General features: G+C 38.1%; 2 pseudogenes; both read left to right on the top strand.

Moving 5' to 3' along the window:
• Positions 1–4,931: 4,931 nt before the first annotated feature.
• Positions 4,932–12,479, top strand: LOC144340192 (uncharacterized; annotated as a pseudogene).
• MACMULV1R-PS1007 (vomeronasal 1 receptor macMulV1R-ps1007 pseudogene) lies at positions 15,753–16,304 on the top strand (annotated as a pseudogene).

The following is an 18,740-nucleotide window of genomic DNA, read 5'->3' as shown; positions in this document are numbered from 1 at the left end:
AACAATTAGAGAATGGGCACAGAGCTCCAACATTTTCCCCTTCGAATTCTCCAGTTTTTGTAATTAAGAAAAAATCAGGTAAATGGAGAATGTTAACTGACTTAAGAGCCATCAATTCAGTTATACAACCTCTGGGAGCATTACAGCCAGGATTGCCTTCTCCTGTTATAATTCCAAAATATCGGCCTTTAATAGTCATAGATTTAAAAGACTATTTCTTTACTATCCCTTTAGCTAAGTAAGACTGTGAAAGGTTTGCATTTACAATTCTTGCAGTAAACAACCTGCAGCCTACTAAGTGCTTTCATTGTTTCACAGATGGGTCTAGTAATGGTAAAGCTTCTTATTCTGGATCAAAAGGTAAAGTTTTCCAGATGCCCTATACTTCAGCTCAAGAAGCAGAGCTTGTAGCTGTAATTGAGGTACTGACTGTTTTTGATACACCTATTAATGTGATTTCTGATTCTTCATATGTGGGTCATTCCACACAGTTAATTGAAAATGCTCAGTTACAGTTTCATACAGATGAACAACTGATGACTTTATTTACCCAATTGCAAACAGCAGTTAGAAGTAGAATGCACACTTTTTGCATCACTCACATTAGGGCTCATACACCTCTTGCAGGACCTTTAACTGAAGGGAATCAAATGGCTGATCACCTAGTTGCTAATGCAATATCTAATGCTAGACACTTTCACAATTTAACACATGTTAATGCCTCTGGTCTCAAACGCAGATAAGCATTACTTGGAAAGAAGCTAAAGCGATTATCCAGTGATGCCCAACTTGCCAAATGGTACATTTCTCATCTTTTACAGGAGAAGTTAATCCTCGAGGATTGGAACCTAACTCTCTTTGGCAAATGCAAGTCACACATATTCCCTCATTTGGGAGACTAGCTTATGTACATGTATGTGTGGACACCTTTTCTCACTTTGTCTGGGCTACATGCCAATCAGGAGAGTCTCCTGCCTGTGTTAAATGTCACCTTTTGCAGTGTTTTGTGGTGATGGGCATTCCAGCTTCTATTAAAACAGATAATGCCCCAGGCTATACTAACCAAGCTGTAGCTACATTTTTCTCTGTGTGGAATATTAAACACATTACTGGTATCCCATACAATTCTCAAGGACAAGCCATAGTGGAAAGAACGAATCTTTCCCTAAAACAGCAGTTGCAAAAGCAGAAAAGGGGAATTAGAGAATATGGAACCCCACAGATGCAACTAAATCTAGCATTATTAACTTTAAATTTTTTGAGCCTGCCCAAAGGCCAGATGTTATCAGCAGCTGAACAACATCTACAGAAACAGCCACAAAGACAGAAGCAGAACAACTGATTTGGTGGAGAGATCTGATAGCAAAAAGTTGGGAAATAGGTAAGATAATAATGGGGTAGAGGTTATGGTTATGCTTGTGATTCTCCAGGCCAAAATCAACAGCCAATTTGGATACCATCAAGACACCTGAAACCTTTTCATGAGCCAGATTCTGGGAGGATCCTGAGGACCCCTCAGTTGCAGCCATGTCGAGACTGATGCTAAGGAGAACCCCAACTGTCATGAGCAACACCCGTCGAACACAGCCACCCACCTGGGGACAGATCAAGAAGCTGTCACAGATGGAGGAAGAAAACCTGAGGAAAGCAGGACAACCAGTCACAAAGAGTAATTTAATGGTAGCTATGATAGCAGTTATCACCACTGCTGTGAGTATTCCTTCAACAAGGGCTGACACAGAGAACAATTATACTTATTGGGCATATTTATCAATCCTGGCTGGTAATAATGCCTGGATGTAATCACTCTATGACACAGTTACACATGCTTTCTGATCTCAGTATTTACCGTAATAAATCTGCTCCTATAATTAAGGCATACCACTCTCATAAATCTATTTGTAAACAAAATTGAACCTGGCAAGAGTTCCTATTATCTGGAACCATGGCGGTATAGTGGCACCTCAACCTCAAATGATATGGCCCACTGTAGGAGCTAAACATTAAGGATTTGTGGAAACTATTAATAGCTCTTAATAAGATCAAAATTTGGGAAAGAATAAAAAAAGCATCAGAAGGACACTCTAAAAACTTGTCTTTGGGTATTACAAAATTAAAGAACAAATATTTAAAGCATCCCAGGCACACCTGACCTTAATGCCAGGAACTGGAGTGCTTGAAGGAGCTGCAGACAGATTAGCAGCTAGTAACCCATTACAATAGATAAAAACACTTGGAAGCTCTGTGATTTCAATGATGACTGTGCTTTTAATCTGTGTTGTTTCTCTTTTATAGTCTGCAGATGTGGATCCTGACTCCTGCGAGAAGTAGCTCACTGTGACAAAGCTGCCTTTGCTTTTATCGATTTGCAAATCAAAGAAGGGGGACATGTTGGGAACAAGCCCCCCAAAACCTGGCCATAAACTGGCCCCAAAACTGGCCATAAACAAAATCTCTGCAGCACTGTGACATGCTCATGATGGCCATAACACCCACACTGGAAGGTTGTGGGTTTACCAGAATGAGGACAAGGAACACCTGGCCCACCCAGGGCAGAAAACGGCTTAAAGGCATTCTTAAGCCACAAATAATAGCATGAGCGATCTGTGCCTTAAGAACATGCCCCTGCTGCAGTTAACTAGCCCAACCTATTCCTTTATTTCGGCCCAGCCCTTCGTTTCCCATAAGGGATACTTTTAGTTAATCCCATTTCCCATAAGGGATACTTTTAGTTAATTGAGTATTTATAGAAACAATGCTAATGACTGGCTAGCTGTTAATAAATATGTGGGTAAATCTCTGGGTTCGGGGCTCTCAGCTCTGAAGGCTGTGAGACCCCTGATTTCCCACTTCACACCTCTATATTTCTGTGTGAGTGTCTTTAATTCCTCTAGTGCCACTGGCTTAGGGTCTCCCCAATCGAGCTGGTCTTGGCACAATACATCATTACTAACTATAGTCACTATTCTGTACAATAGCCCTTTTGAACTTATTTTTCCTAGCCAACTGTAATTAGGTATCTTTTCACAGACATCTCCACATACATTTCTTTCTTTAATTATCTTACAATCTGGTAACCACCACAAAACTTCTACTTTAATAACATCAAGTTGTTTAGGTAAGTGAACAACAGTGAAATTATGAGTTATTAATCTTTCTGTGCTTGGCTTACTTTAACAAATATAATTTCCTCTAGTTTCGTCCATATGATTGCAAATGACAGGATTTTCTTATTTCATGTGTATGTATATGCTCAAAATATATATAAATATATATACTAAAATATAACCCAAAATATACATATATTATATATGTTTATACAAAAAATATATACAAACAAAAAATATATACCACATTGTCTTTATTCACTCATTGAATGATAGACACTTAGATTGATTCTATGCTATGAATCTGTGACGAGTTCTGCAATAAATATAGAAGTGCAGATTTCTCTTCAACACATGTATTTTGTTTTGGGATTTAGACCCAGTAGTGCAATTGCAGCATCATATGGTAGTTCTATGTTAATATTTTTGAGAAATCTTCATTCTGTTTTTTATAATGGCTTTACTGATTTATATTCACACCAACAGTTTTTAAGCATTCTCTCTCCCCTTATTATTTAGTTTCTTACTTCAACAGTCTTTAGCTTATAATTGAGATCTTTAGTTTATAACTTAGGAATAAAATAGTCACAGGTACATCAAAAGGTGGGCCGCAGTGACGTACCTGTGGTTATTTTATTCCTGCTGCCCTCTGCTTTTTACATGGCCAGTATCTGTTCCACCCTTAGAACTGAAGAGAGATGTTGGTAGGGAGAGGCTCTTCCTTCGCCTCTGGTGGAAAAGATTTGTTCAGGCTCTTCATCCTCCAGATGTCAAAGCTACACTTTAATGTAGCAGCTATTGGTCACGTGTGGCTACTGAGTGCCTGGTATGTGGCTGGTCTGAACTGCGATGTGTTAGAAAGGTAAAATACAGAGTTCGTTTCAAATTTTTATTTATAAATATATATATACACACTTTATTAGTAATAAGTATTTATTACATATTGAAATGATAATATTTTGAATATATTGAGTTAATTAAATTGCTACAATCATTTCCACCTGTTTCTTCTTTTTTTAAAGTTTGGCTACCAGAAAATGCAAAATTCACATGTTGCTCACATTTTATTTCAGAGGATTGCCTCCGTTTTAAAAATCCAGGCTGCCTGCTCAACAACCAGAAGCCAGGAAGGTCATAAAATCTGAATTTGTTAAATAATGGTTATTATATTCTTTGCATTTGTGAATAGCCATATATTATTTATAAATGCATGTGATCTTATACACTTGGTTAAATGCAAATGCCCTCTAGGGCGGGCCTGGCTCAGCTCAGGAAGAAGCCCTGCCTGAAAAGGCTGCAGCTTAGGTTTCACTGTCTTCATTCAGCCCTGCATCTAAGCACATCTTCTGCTACTCAGGGCCTGAGTGGGTGGGGCCCTAAACATTATCCAATCAGGATCGCTGGGCTGGGCACCGTCCAATCAGGCACGTAGCTGGAGCAGACAGGACGGTTTCCGGGATTTGGCGCGGCCTTTGTCTTTCGCAACAGTTGGAGCTCCAGGTTTTCACTTCTCTGTGTCCTCTGCTTCTAGAGGCCCAATCTCTGTGTCCTTGTGACCTGTAGGTATTGAGAGATCCGCAGCTAAGACGCCAGGACCCCCTGGAAGCCTAGAAGTGGTGAGGGTGCCGGGTCCGACATCCCGAGAAAGGGGGAGAGGGCTGGTTGGAACCGGTAGGAAGTGGCTGTGGCGGGACGCGGGCCTCCCAGAACTGGGCTCCAAATTCCGCGGACCTCCTCCCTCTCCTCCCCTCCCGCCACCCCCTATCCCCACCCCCACTCCCAATTCTTGGCTCAGCTCGGCCCTCAGCCCCCTTTAGCCATAAGATGGCGGCCCGGCTCACAGCAGTGACTCCGGGCGTCCTGTCTCCTCCTTGTGGAGGCGGAGGTTGCAGTGAGTCGAGATCGGGCCATCGCACTCCAGCCTGGGGGGACGAGAGCGAGACTTCCTTTCAGAAAAAAAAAAAAAAAAGTCATTTTAAGGTGCATAATGAAGAAAGTCATTGGTTAGGTACGGTTACATAGTTTTCCAACTTGTATGATCGAGATGAAAATTTTCTGATAATGTAATCAGAGGTTAATTGCCAGTTTATAGTTGGTTAAGCCTAAATTTTGCTTTCTCCAATATAGTAATTGACCAAAAAATGCACTTGAGTTAGATTTTTTTTTTTAAAAGTAGGAATCCAGGGGCTAGAGCCACCTCAGTCTAATTGCCTGCCATTTAATTATGTTCACACTCCACAGGGGACAGATTTTACCCTGCATTTTTCACATGTGTCCCAAACAGGGTCTCAAGTCTACCCCCCACCCCCTAATCCTTCGTCCTAACTCTGGCTTGCAGTAAAATACTAAATTTCCAGTTCCTTCTGACATTCCCAAATGCCAACTTCCCCTCCCTAATTTGCATGATCAACTGTTTGTTCTTTAGTGTACATTTTTGATACTGTGTTAATCATTATTAATCATTATGACAAAGTATTGGATGGCACTTTTTAAAACATTTGTTTTCTGTTTGTAAATATTTCTCATAAGAAGAAAGGAAAGAATAATCCATAGACACTGTATTGTAAAAAAAAGTCTGTGCCTCATTTTCTTTTATCTTTCCTAGGCACAGAGATCTTGTCAGAATGTTTTTGGGTCATGGTTTCCCTTTGGAAACTTTATGGGGTGATGTGTCCTCAGCCATCCTTCAGTTTTTTACAGGTCCTGGATTTCAGTACTGTCTAGGGATAAACCGAGATACCCACCATGGCTATGTCTGCTGTAATTCTACTGACTCTCAGCTCCTAGGTCATTTTCTCCAATAGGAAAACCTGAGGTATGGAGTGTAGCCTCTTAAAGAGCAGCTGGATGCTCTAGGGCTGAGAGGAATCTCCTGGTGTACTATTTTTTTGAAAAGCTAACCCCTTGAGACATTAAGATTGTCTTCAAGCCAGATTCCATTTCTTGTAGACACATTGCTGGTCAGATAATCAGATGCTGGTATTGAGGGGAAAACAGAAATAATTTTTGCTCCCTGGATTCTGTATGGGGGCAGAAAAATTGTGAAAGAAGTACAACAGAGGAAAAATTGTGAAAGAAGTACAACAGAGGAAAAATTGTGAAAGACAAATAGTGAAAATTTGTGAAAGAAAAAACAGTATTCCAAAAAACAAAAACTGACCCCAGTGAGATGGTTCAATAACTTGTAAAATGCAAAGTAAGATGCACCTGGGGCATAGTGCAGTGTCTCCTGAGAGACAGGTTATTGAGCACTTAAGTGAGCAGGATGGGGGGGAGAATCTCTTAAGCGATTGGATGGCCTGACTTGACACATGATTCAGACACATCTGCTTTTTAATCAGCACTGCCACACCATAAATTTGTCACTGTGAAAATATTTGTTTACTTATTTTGACCCTCAGTTTTGTTTTTTGCTTTTTTTTTTTTTTTTTTAACCTGAGACTGAGTCTTGCTCTGTCACCCAGCTTAGAGTGCAGTGGTGGGCTCTCAGCTCACAGCAACCTCCAACTCCTGGGTTCAAGCGATTCTCGTGCCTCAACCTCCAAAGTAACTGGGATTACCAGCGCACACCACCATGCCCAGCTAATTTTTGTATTTTTAGTAGAGACTGGGTTTCATCATGTTGGCCAGGTTGGTCTCAAACTCCTGACCTCAGGTGATCCACCCACCTCAGCCTCCCAAAGTGCTGGGATTATAGTCGTGAATCACTGTACCCAGCCAGACTTCAGTTTTTAAACTGTAAATTGCATTTTATTAGTAGGGCTTGACAGGTAGAAAAAAAAAATTACAAAGGATATAAAAGAGGTGGGTTTTTAAAAAATTAATATGTAATCATATATTGCATTTGTTAATAATTCTCATTTACCTTTTTCTTTCCCAGAGTGAGTTTAACAATTTTCTCAGGTGTGCTTTTTATGGCTGAGTGATTTCAAACAGAATTTCAAGGCTTAGCTTTTAGATTACTAGCCACCAAGGAAAATTATAGGGAAAATCACTCTTTCATTTTGGTTTTAGAAAATGAATACATTTCCCCATCCTGGCTAACATGGTGAAACCCCATCTCTACTAAAAATACAACCTGGGATGTAGAACTTGCAGTGAGCCAAGATCACGCCACTGCACTACAGCCTGGGTGACAGAGCAAGACTCTTGTCTCAAAAAAAAAAAAAAAGAAAAGAAAATTAATACATTTCCACAAGAAAATGTTGTAGTTAATTGGTGAGTTTCATAGATTCATGAAAACATCAGTTTCTTTTTTTGCAGGGTAAGTTTGTGACACTGACTATCTCTGTTCTATATCCTGTTATTTTGATTTCTGAGTTTCATGCTAAATTTTATGAGGTGAAACTTGGTACCTCTTAGAAGTGTTCCCATATGACTAGTTGTTTGTACATGATTATTAATGGAAATAATAAAATACATTTATTATCTGAAAGGAATAAATACTTTTACTTTTCTTATTGAGGTGTGAAATGTAAGCAGCTTATAAATTCCTTCCTTTTATAGTAACACCGTGTTTGAGTAATTGTGCTGGATTTTTCAAACACTTAGTTTCAAAAACCAAGTGAGTACCTTTGACATGGAAATCAAAGCTTTAGCCTGGTGACTCCAAGCTAGGGTTGATATTGATCCTGCAAAAGGATGTTATTAAAGGTCCAGTTAATTCTTTCTAGGAGGCCTCCCCTGCAGGTGTCCCAGCCTGCTCACCCCAGCCGTGAAAGAAACCTTTATACGGAGAACCTACAGAGCCCTAGAAAGCTGGGGACCCACAGGCAGTTGCAGTTAAGGTTAAGATGGAAGGGGATTGGGAGGGTTTTACTGAAGATAAAGTTGTTACTGTTTTGAGGCAGTTTCTAAACATTGTAAATTAAAACAAAGTTAGATTTATGTAAAAAATTTGATTTCCAAAGAAGCATTGCAACAGGAGGAAGAGCCAACTATGATATCTTTAAGGACTGCAAAGTCTCGGCAGACAAGGGCTTTCTTTTATAGGGAGGAGCAAACAAGATTAAAGAGGGGATGGGGGCCAGGCACCGTGGCTCACGCCTGTAATCCCAGCACTTTGGGAGGCCCAGATGGGCAGATCACAAGGTCAGGAGATCAAGACCATCCTGGCTAACATGGTGAAACCCCGTCTCTACGAAAAATACAAAAAATGACCCGGGCGTGGTGGTGGGCACCTGTAGTCCCAGCTGCTCGGGAGGCTGAGGCAGGAGAATGGCATGAACCCGGGAGGCGGAGCTTGCAGTGAGCTGAGATTGCGCCACTGCACTGTAACCTGGGTGACAGAGTGAGACTCCGTCTCAAAGAATAATGGTAATAAAATAAAAAGGAGGTGGGAAGGGGATGGAAAATGCAGGGTGAAAATAATTAGATTTTAGATCAGAACAGTTTTTACCCTGAACTCAGCATGTTCTTAAAAGGGACATAAAATGGGGTTCTGTGTTGGCTCAGACTGAGGGTAGCTCAAAGTTCAGAAGCTTGTGGGAAGGGGATAAACTTTGATTAAGAAGTATTTTATTCTGACCACTGAAGACAAATCCAACTGATTTTTTAATTAGAAAAAGACTTCGAGAGTTCATGTCTGGCTATGTGATAAGTAAGATGAGAGAGTACTTAAACCATCTAAGTCAAAATGGGAAGGTTGTTTTTTTCTGTAAACTGTTCCTGAAGAACACAAAGGGTGGATAATTTTATTAATCACAGGTGTTTACCAGGATTATCTATGTGCTTCATCTTTCACCATTCCTTTTTTTCTCCTATACATTTCTTCCATTTGACTTATTTTATTTTTTGAGACAGAGTCTTGCTCTGTTGCCCAGGCTGGAGCGCAATGGCATAATCTTGGCTCATTGCAACCTCTGCCTCCTGGGTTCAAGCAATTCTCCTGCCTCAGCCTCCTGAGTAGCTGGGATTACAGGTGCCCACCGCCATGCCCAGCTAATTTTGTATTTTTAGTAGAGACAGGGTTTCACCATATTGGCCAGGCTCAAACTCCTGACCTGAAGTCAGTCACCCACCTCAGCCTCCCAGAGTGCTGTGATTACAAGCATGAGCCACCACACTTAGCCTATACATTAGATTTGTAAAGTATATTCATTTGAGTCTAGCAAGTGAAGAAATTTTTTATTTTTATTTCTTTCAGTTATGTGTTCTCATTATGCCCAAGATCATTGACCAGAGCAAGGCATAAAGGCTTCTTTCCAAAAAGTGATACCGAGAAGATATGGAAAATGTGGACATAAAAATTTATAGTAAAGACATAAAAATTTACTGTAAAAGTGTGGATGAGTGTAAAGTGCACAACCGAGGTTATAATGAACTTAGCAAATGTTTGACAACTACTCAGAGCAGAATATTTCAAGGTGATAAATATATGAAAGTCTTTCATATATTTTTAAATTCAAAGTCATAATACATCCTGACAAGAAACCTTTCAAATGTAAAGAATGTGGCAAATCATTTTGCATGTTTTCACACCTAACATGACATAAAAGCATTCACACTAGAGATAATTCCTACAAATGTGAGGCATGTGGTAGTTTTTAACTGGTTATCACAGCTTATTAAACAAAAGAATTCATACAGAAGAGAAACCCTACAAATGTGAAGAATGTGACAAAGCCTTTAACCAATCCTCAACCCTTATTAGACATAAGAAAATTCATACTAAAGAGAAATCCTACAAATGTTAAATACGTGGCAAAGGTTTTAGTGTATTCTTGATCCTTAATAAACATAAGATAATTCATACTGGAGACAAACCCTTCTAATGTGATGAATGTCACAAAGCCTTTAACCAGTTCTCAACCCTAACTAACCATAAGAGACTTCATACTGGAGAGAAACCCTACAAATGTAAAGAATGTGGCAAAGGTTTTAACCAGTTTTCACACCTTACTAAACATAAGAAAACTCATACTGAAAAGAAGTCCTGCAAGTGTGAAGAATGTGGCAAAGCTTTTAACCAGTTTGCAAACCTCATTAAACATAAAACAATTCATACTGGAGAGAAATCCCACAATATGAAGAATGATGCAAAGCTTTTACCCAGTCCTCAAACCTTACTGAACATACGAGAAATCGTACAGGACAGAAACCCTACAAATGCGAAGAATGTGGCAAAGGTTTTAATCGGCCCTCCTACCTTACATGACATAAGAGAATTCATACTAGAAAGAATATCTACAAATGTGAAGAATGTGGCAAAAGCTTTAGTGTATTCTCAACCTTTACTAATCATAAAGCAATTCATACAATCTTACAAATGTGATGAATGTGGCAATGTTTTTTAACTAGCCTGCAACTCTTGTTGATCATAAGAAAATTCATACAGGAGAAAAACACTACAAATGTGACAAATATGGCAAAGCTTTTAACTGTTCCTCAAACCTTACTAGACATAAAAAAATTCATATTGATGAGAAACTCTACAAACCTAAAAGATATGACAATGATTTTGACAACACCTCCAACTTTTCTAAATATACAAAAAATCATCCAGGTGTAAAACCTTAAAAATGTGAAGAATGTGTGGCCGGGCGCGGTGGCTCACACCTGTAATCCCAGCACTTTGGGAGGCTGAGGCAGGCGGATCATGAGGTCAGGAGATTGAGACCATCCTGGCTAACACGGTGAAACCCCATCTCTACTAAAAATACAAAAAATTAGCCGGGCATGGTGGTGGGCGCCTGTAGTCCCCTCTGCTTGGGAGGCTGAGGCAGGAGAAGGGCATGAACCCGGGAGGCGGAGCTTGCAGTGAGCCGAGATCACGCCACTGCACTCCAGCCTGGGTGACAGAGCGAGACTCCGTCTCAAAAAAAAAAAAAAAAAAGTGAAGACTGTGACAAAGCCTTCAGGTGGTTGTCACACTTGATTATAGGTAAGATAATTTATACTGGAGAAAACTTTATAAGTAAAGAATGTGGCAAAACTGTGAAGGAATATCCACACCTTATTGCACAGGAAAGCATTTATACTTGAGAAAGATGGTACAAATATGAAGAATATAAAAATGTCATTGATATCTGCTCATATCTTACTCAACGTCAGAATTTTTACTTAATTAGGAGCATTATAAAAGCAATTACTGTCAAAAGATCTTTCAGAAACTATAACCCTTTAAAGTAAAATGCATGTTTATGCTGAAGACAAATATTACAAATATAAGGAGGGTTGTAATACCTTTACTTGTATCACAAATCTTATTGTACACATTTTATACTAGAGGGAAACCCTGAAGCAGTTGCTCAAACTTTGTTCAAAATCAGATAATTTATATCGGACAAAAATCTTGCAAATGTAATAAATTTGGAAATACATTTTTAAAAAAACTATAGCCTAGAAAATACCAGATAATTTATACTAAAATATATTTTTGCAGATGAAGTATGAAAAATATGTAATTCACAATTAGTCTATGTAAATGTCAGAATTTACAGTAGAAATAAGTAAGTTACTGACACTTTAGACATTACACTAAATCAGAGTGTTCAGTATAGAAAACATAACTCAAGTTGTTAGATTATTTGTGTATAACTGTAAAAAGAGTAAGGCCAGATACAGTGGCTCACGCCTGTAATCCCAGCACTTTGGGAGGCCGACCTGAAGTCAGGAGTTTGAGACCTGCCTGATCAACTTGGAAAAACCCCATCTCTATTAAAAATACAAAATTAGCTGAGTGGGGTGGCGCATGCCTGTAATCCCAGCTACTTGGGAGGCTGAGGCAGGAAAATCACTTGAACCTGGAAGGAAGAGGTTGTGGTGAGCCAAGATCACACCATTGCATTCCAGCCTGGGCAACAGGAGCAAAACTCCACCTCAAAAAGTAAAAAACAAAAAAACAGGAGTAGAAGATTTTTAAGAGAGTTATAATTACATTCAAAGTATACTTTTTCTTTTTAAAAGATTGCAGATTATTTGAAAAGTAAATAATGATGAATTCAACTCTCAAATTACATTATTCTGTTTTTTCATTCCTATTGTGAAAGCATGTAATGAATTGTTGCTGTGTCAGAGATATGAGATTCTTTATTGTTAGGTAAACACTATGATTTTTTTCTGTAGAAGAATAAGGGCATTAAAGCGTAAGATTTATAATGAAAATCTAGGCTCTTGGTGGTTAACTTATAATACTGAGTGATGAGGTAGGTGTTCAGAGTAATATTCTTCTGCATTATAGTGAGAGAAAAGCATTTTTAATTTTAGTTTAAATTAAAGGGGCTGGGCACAGTGGCTCATGCCTGTAATCCCAACACTTTGGGAGGCCAATGTGGGTGGATCACCTGAGGTCAGGAGTTAGAGATAAGCCTGGCCAACATGGTGAAACCCTGCCTCTATTAAAAATACAAAAATTAGCCAGGCATGGTGGTGTGTGCCTGTAATCCCAGGTTGTGGGGAGGCTGAGGCAGGAGAATCACTGGAACCTGGGAGGCAGAGGCTGCAGTGAGCCAAGATCGCGCCACTGCATTCCAGCCTGGGTGACAGAGCAAGACTCCATCTCAAAAAAAAAAAAAAAAAAGTAATTAAATACCAATTTACTAATTGTACTTTTATGCAGTAAAATGGAGTACATTTAAAAATTTTTAGATTGTGTGTGAACTTAATTCTTTAATTGTACATTTTTTAACATGTTAAGACTATTGTGCATTCAATAAAGTGTTATTATGCCACTAACATTCACCTATTCCACCTTACTCAAGAGTGCAGGTAAAAGATAGTAACAGTATGTGATTTGGTAAAATAGTGGAATAATATCTCCAGTAATCTCTTTTGCTAGTGGCTTTAAACTGCAAATAAGTTAAAGAACATTGTTTCCATCACTTAAATTTTTATTTCTTTTTATTTAAATTTATATTTCTTAATTTTATGGGTACATAGTATGTGCATATATTTATGCCATATATGTTACGTTTTTTAGTTTTAGTTTTAGTTTAGTTTTGTTTTGTTTTGTTTTTCACTCTGTCACCCAGGCTGGAGTGCAGTGGCATGATCTCGGCTCAATGCAACCTCCACCTCTGGGGTTCAAGTGATTCTCCTGCCTCAGCCTCCCAAGTAGCTGGGACTACAGGCATGTACCACCATGCCCGGCTAATTTTTTTTGTATTTTTAGTAGAGATGGGGTTTCATCATGTTGGCCAGGCTGGTTTCAAACTCCTGACCTCAGGTGATCCACACGCCTCAGCCTCCCAAAGTGCTGAGATTACAGTGGTGAGCCACTGCACCCGTCCTATGTTATGTTTTGACACAGACATACAATCTATAATAATCACATCTGGGGGAATCAGGTATCCATCACCTCTAGCATTTATCCTTTGTATTACAAACATCCAATTGTATACTTCTTTTTTTTTTGAGATGGAGTCTGGCTCTGTCGACCCGGCTGGAGTGCAGTGGCCGGATCTCAGCTCACTGCAAGCTCCGCCTCCCGGGCTTACGCCATTCTCCTGCCTCAGCCTCCCGAGTAGCTGGACTACAGGCGCCCACCACGTCGCTTGGCTAGTTTTTTGTATTTTTTTTTAGTAGAGACGGGGTTTCAACGTGTTAGCCAGGATGGTCTCGATCTCCCGACCTCGTGATCCGCCCATCTCGGCCTTCCAAAGTGCTGGGATTACAGGCTTGAGCCACCGCGCCCAGCCACTTCTAGTTATATTAAAATGTACAATTAAACTGTTAGTGACTACCAGGTCATTTTAGGTCATAATAAAAATTACATAGACATATACATAAAATTTATACATTTCTGAGTCCTAAATATTTTTTTAAATTTTATTATATTTTTCTATGAACATGTGCCCTCTCCTGGAAACACAGACTTTTAATTTTTATTTACATAAACATATATATATATATTACTATAAAGATAAATGTTAGGTGAAAGTAAATTATGAAGTAAGTGTGTTTGTGTAAGTATGAGTTTGTACTTATTTTCAGAGTAAAAAGCAATATTGAAACAAAGCATTTTCATAAGCTAATTTACTAGCAAACTAAAAACTTCAAAAATGCTGGAAACAAATCTATGATCTCTGCTTTCTATTGAATTCATTACTGTAAAATATTAAGGCTTATGGTTCAGAATCTCCCCATGCAATTTTTTTTTTTCTTGCCTGGTACTCATGCTAGACTCATAATTATCTTGTATGTTATAATTTATTTGTTATATAGTATATAAAGTACTCATTATATGAGCTGGTAAGGGATTATATGAATGATTTTAATGAAATGTAGTAGTGCACACAAAATAATTTTTAGATGTAATTCCAAAATTAGTGTATTATGTTTTTAGTTAGAATATTCCATTTAATTGCAGAACCCTGTATAAGCCTACTATTCTTTCTTTTTCTTTCATTCTTTCTTTTCTTTCTTTTTCTTTCTTTTTTTCTTTCCTTTTTTCCTTTCTCTCTTTCTTTCCTTTCTTTCTTTCCTTTCTTTCCTTTTTTCTTTCCTTTCCTTTCTTTCTCTCTTTCTGTCTTTCTCTCTCTCTCTCTCTCTCTGTCTCCCCCTCTCCTTCTTTCTTTTTTGTGAGACAGAGTTTCACTCTTGTTGCCCAGGCTGGAGTGCAATGGCATGATCTCAACTCACTGCAACCCCCACCTCCCAGATTCAAGTGATTCTCAGCCTCCCAAGTAGCTGGGATCACAGGCATGTGCCACCACACCTGGCTAACTTTTTATATTTTTGGTAGAGATAGGATTTCACCATGTTGGGCAGGCTGGTCTCAAACTCTTGACCTCAGGTGATCCATCCACCTTAGCCTCCCAAAGTGCTAGGATTACAGGCATGAGCCACCGCACCTGGCCAAGCTTACTATTCTTTAGTCATTGTTTCGTTTTTATAATTGACACAAGTAAATTTATCTATTGAACCGATTTGTTCAGGTAAGTACTGGGGAGGCTTTATAAGTCATGAGGATTTTTTTAAATATAAGTGTAGCAAAAAAACATGAAAGTGCTTGCTGTGTAACAGATGCTCCATAATAAGCCATAAATATTTCTGCCGGAGTTAGTTTGTAACTTCAAGTCAGAGATGGAAAATACGAATTGTGAAGAAATAACATTAACTCTTCTTGTGAAAAGAACATTTATTACAGGCTGCAAAGCTGAATTTTGCTGAATTTAAACAAATTCTGCTTCTATTCTAATTATCTTGTTTTGTTTGTCATTTTATTGTATTCCAACTATGTATGCATTACAGCCCTTCTCCTTTTTCTGTGTTATGATTACAGTTTACTCACTGTTGTCTTCATGCCATGTCATTTCACATGGTATCTTGTAGGTTCTGATGAGAAAGTTGGTATTTTTTAATGCACTAAAAAATTGGTTTTAACTGGATAATTTGTTTATTAATATAACGTTGAGATCAGTTAATTACTATAATAGGCATACACTGTCCAAAGATGAGAGGATTAAATCAGTTAGCATTGTTTTCCTATGTGTGTAAAAGAAAAGTTTTATTAGTTTCTTACACAAATTGTGGCATATATAAAATTGGCTAGAAAATATGTCTTAGAAATTCTTAAGAGTTAATGGTGAGTGAAGAATTTTAAATTTAATTTTTTATGATACACTTATAACACATCTTATGTTTCCATGCAGTTTTTTCTTTTTTAGTTTTACATGTAAATGTGAAGTGTTGCAAAATAATAAAACTAACTTTGTGGGTTTGAAATTTGGAATAATTTTTTTTTCCATGTTGATGTTACAATTTGGAGAGATTTTTCTCTTATTCTATGTACAATTTTTAGGGGGTGTAAAGTTCAGTCTACAGTATTCATTTTAAGTCACCTAACTGTAGCCAACTCCCTTGTCATTTTCTCTGGAAAAATTTTGGACATCATGGCAGCTTTTGGATTAAAATATTTTCTGTTAATTTGTAAGGAAACTTGTTTACTGTGTGGGTAGTCATGGAACCATAAGCAACACCTGACCTTTTAGTGTTTTTCATATTGTTACAGTCTGCACCAGAAATTCCAGGTTTCCCAAGCTTTAAGTAAAAGCCCTATAGTACATTGGCTTCTCCCACGTACTGTGCTGGGTCCAGAACATGCTGTTAAGTCTCAAAGTTCTTATGCTTATTATTGACAAATTAAGTGACAAAAACAGCACAAAAATCATATATTTTTGGTGTCATTCAACCAAGTTTATGACAAAAACACAGTATTTGAAACATTGTTATCCTCTTATAATGTTTAAAAATACATTTTTAACATGACAGATAAAATGTGTATTTATTTGGTAAAACATGGTTTTTAAATTTTATTTATTTTATTTTATTTTATTTTTTTCTTGAGATGGAGTTTCACTCTGTCACCAGACTGGAGTACAGTGGTGCGATCTCAGCTCACTGCAACCTCCACCTCCCGGGTTCAAGCAATTCTCCTGCCTCAGCCTTCCAAGTAGCTGGGACTACAGGCGTGTGCCACCACACCCAGCTAATTTTTCTATTTTTAGTAGAGACAGGGTTTCACCATGTTGGTCAGGCTGGCCTCGATCTCTAGACCTTGTGATCCGCCCACCTCAGCCTCCCAAAGTGCTGGGATTACAGACGTGAGCCACTGTGCCTGGCCAAACATGATGTTTTGAAGTACGTATACGTTATCAAATGCTTAATTCTTAATTGCTTTACCTCACATAGTTAACATTTTTCTAGTGAGAGAATCTTGTCTTCACATTATTCAAAAATACGTTATTATGAATTAAAGTCACCAGGCTGCAAAATAAATCTCTTAAACTCATTCCTCATAATAAACTATAATTATGTATTCTTTAACAGATATCTTTCCAACCCCTCTTTTTTCTAAATATCTTAGCATCTGGTTGTCACCATGTTATTTTCTACTTCAATGAGATTAAGTTATTTAGAATCCATGTATAAGTGAAATCATGAGATATTTATCTTTCTGTGCCTGGCTAATTTCGACTAATGTACTGTCTGCCAGGTTTAGCCATGTGATTGAAAATGACAAAATTGTATTCTCTTAGAGCCCACATAGCCAAAGCAAGACTAAGCAAAAAGAACAAATCTGGAGGCATCACATTACCTTACTTCAAACTATCCTATAAGGCTATAGTCACCAAAACAGCATGGTGCTGATATACAAATAGACATATAGACAATAAATGTGTGTGTAAGTATCTTTTTTCATATAATGACTTCTTTTCCTCTGGATAGATACCTAGTAGTGGGATTGTTGGATCAAACAGTAGATCTACTTTAAGTTCTTAAAAATTTCTTCACACTGTTTTTCATAGTGGTTGTGTTAGTTTACATTCACACCAAAAGTGTAAAATCATTCCTTTGTTGCCACATCCCTGGCAACATGTCCTATTTTTTAATTTTTTGATTATGGTCATTATTGCAGGAGTGAGGTGGTATCACATTGTGGTTTTGATTTGCAGTTCTCTGATAATTAGGTATATTGAACATGTTTCCATATGCTTGTTGGCTATTTGCATATGTTCTTTTGAAAATTGTCTATTTATGTTCTTAGCCCACTTTTTCACGGATTTTTTTTTTTTTTTTTTTTTTTTTTGCTCATTTGTATGAGTTTTCTGTAGATTCTGGATATTAGTCTTTTGTCAGATGTACAGATTGTGAAGATTTTTTCTCACTCTGTGGGTTATCTGTTAACTCTGCTGATTATTTATTTTGCTTTTCAGAAGGTTTTGAGTTTAATTAAGCCTCATCTATTTATCTTTGTTTTTGTAGCATTTGCTTTTAGGTTCTTGGTCATAAAGTCTTTGAGTAAGCCAATGTCTATAAAATTTTTTTCAGTATTATCTTCTAGAATTTGTATAGTTTCACATCTTAGATTTATGTATTTTATCCCCCTTGAGTTGACTTTTGCATAAGGTGAGAGATGAGTTTTCATTTTTATTCTTCTACATGTGACTTGCCAATTATCCCAGCATTATTTGTTGAATAGGGTGTCCTTTCCGCACTTTATGTTTTTGTTTGCTTTATCAAAAATCAGTTTACTGTAAGTCTTTGGGTTTATTTCTGGATTCTCTATTCTGTTCTGTTGGTCTGTGTGCCTATTTTTATACCAGTACAGTGCTGTTTTGGTGAGTATGGCTTTATAGTATAGTTTGCTGTCAGGCAATATGATGCCTCCAGATTGTTCTTTTTGTTTAGTCTTGCTTTCACTATGTGAGCTCCTTTTTGGTTCTATATGAATTTTATGATTGTTTGTTCTAGTTCTGTGAAGAATGAGTTCATGGGAGCTGCGTTGAATTTTTATATTGCTTTTGGCAGTATAGTCATTTTCACAATGTTGATTCTACCCATCCATGAGAATGTGATGTGTTGTCATTTGTTTGTGTCATCAATGATTTCTCTCAGCAGGGTTTTGTAGTTTTTCTTTTTTTCTTTTTTTTTTTTTTTTTTTGAGGCGGAGTCTCGCTCTGTCGCCCAGGCTGGAGTGCAGTGGCGCGATCTCGGCTCACTGCAAGCTCCGCCTCCCGGGTTCCCGCCATTCTCCTGCCTCAGCCTCCCGAGTAGCTGGGACTACAGGCGCCACCACCACGCCCGGCTAATTTTTTTGTATTTTTTTTTTAGTGGAGACGGGGTTTCATTGTGTTAGCCAGGATGGTCTCGATCTCCTGACCTCGTGATCCGCCCGCCTCGGCCTCCCAA

Source organism: Macaca mulatta, chromosome 3 (assembly GCF_049350105.2).
Source record: "Macaca mulatta isolate MMU2019108-1 chromosome 3, T2T-MMU8v2.0, whole genome shotgun sequence".
Lineage (NCBI taxonomy): Eukaryota > Metazoa > Chordata > Mammalia > Primates > Cercopithecidae > Macaca > Macaca mulatta.
This window is presented reverse-complemented; position numbering and strand designations above follow the sequence as displayed.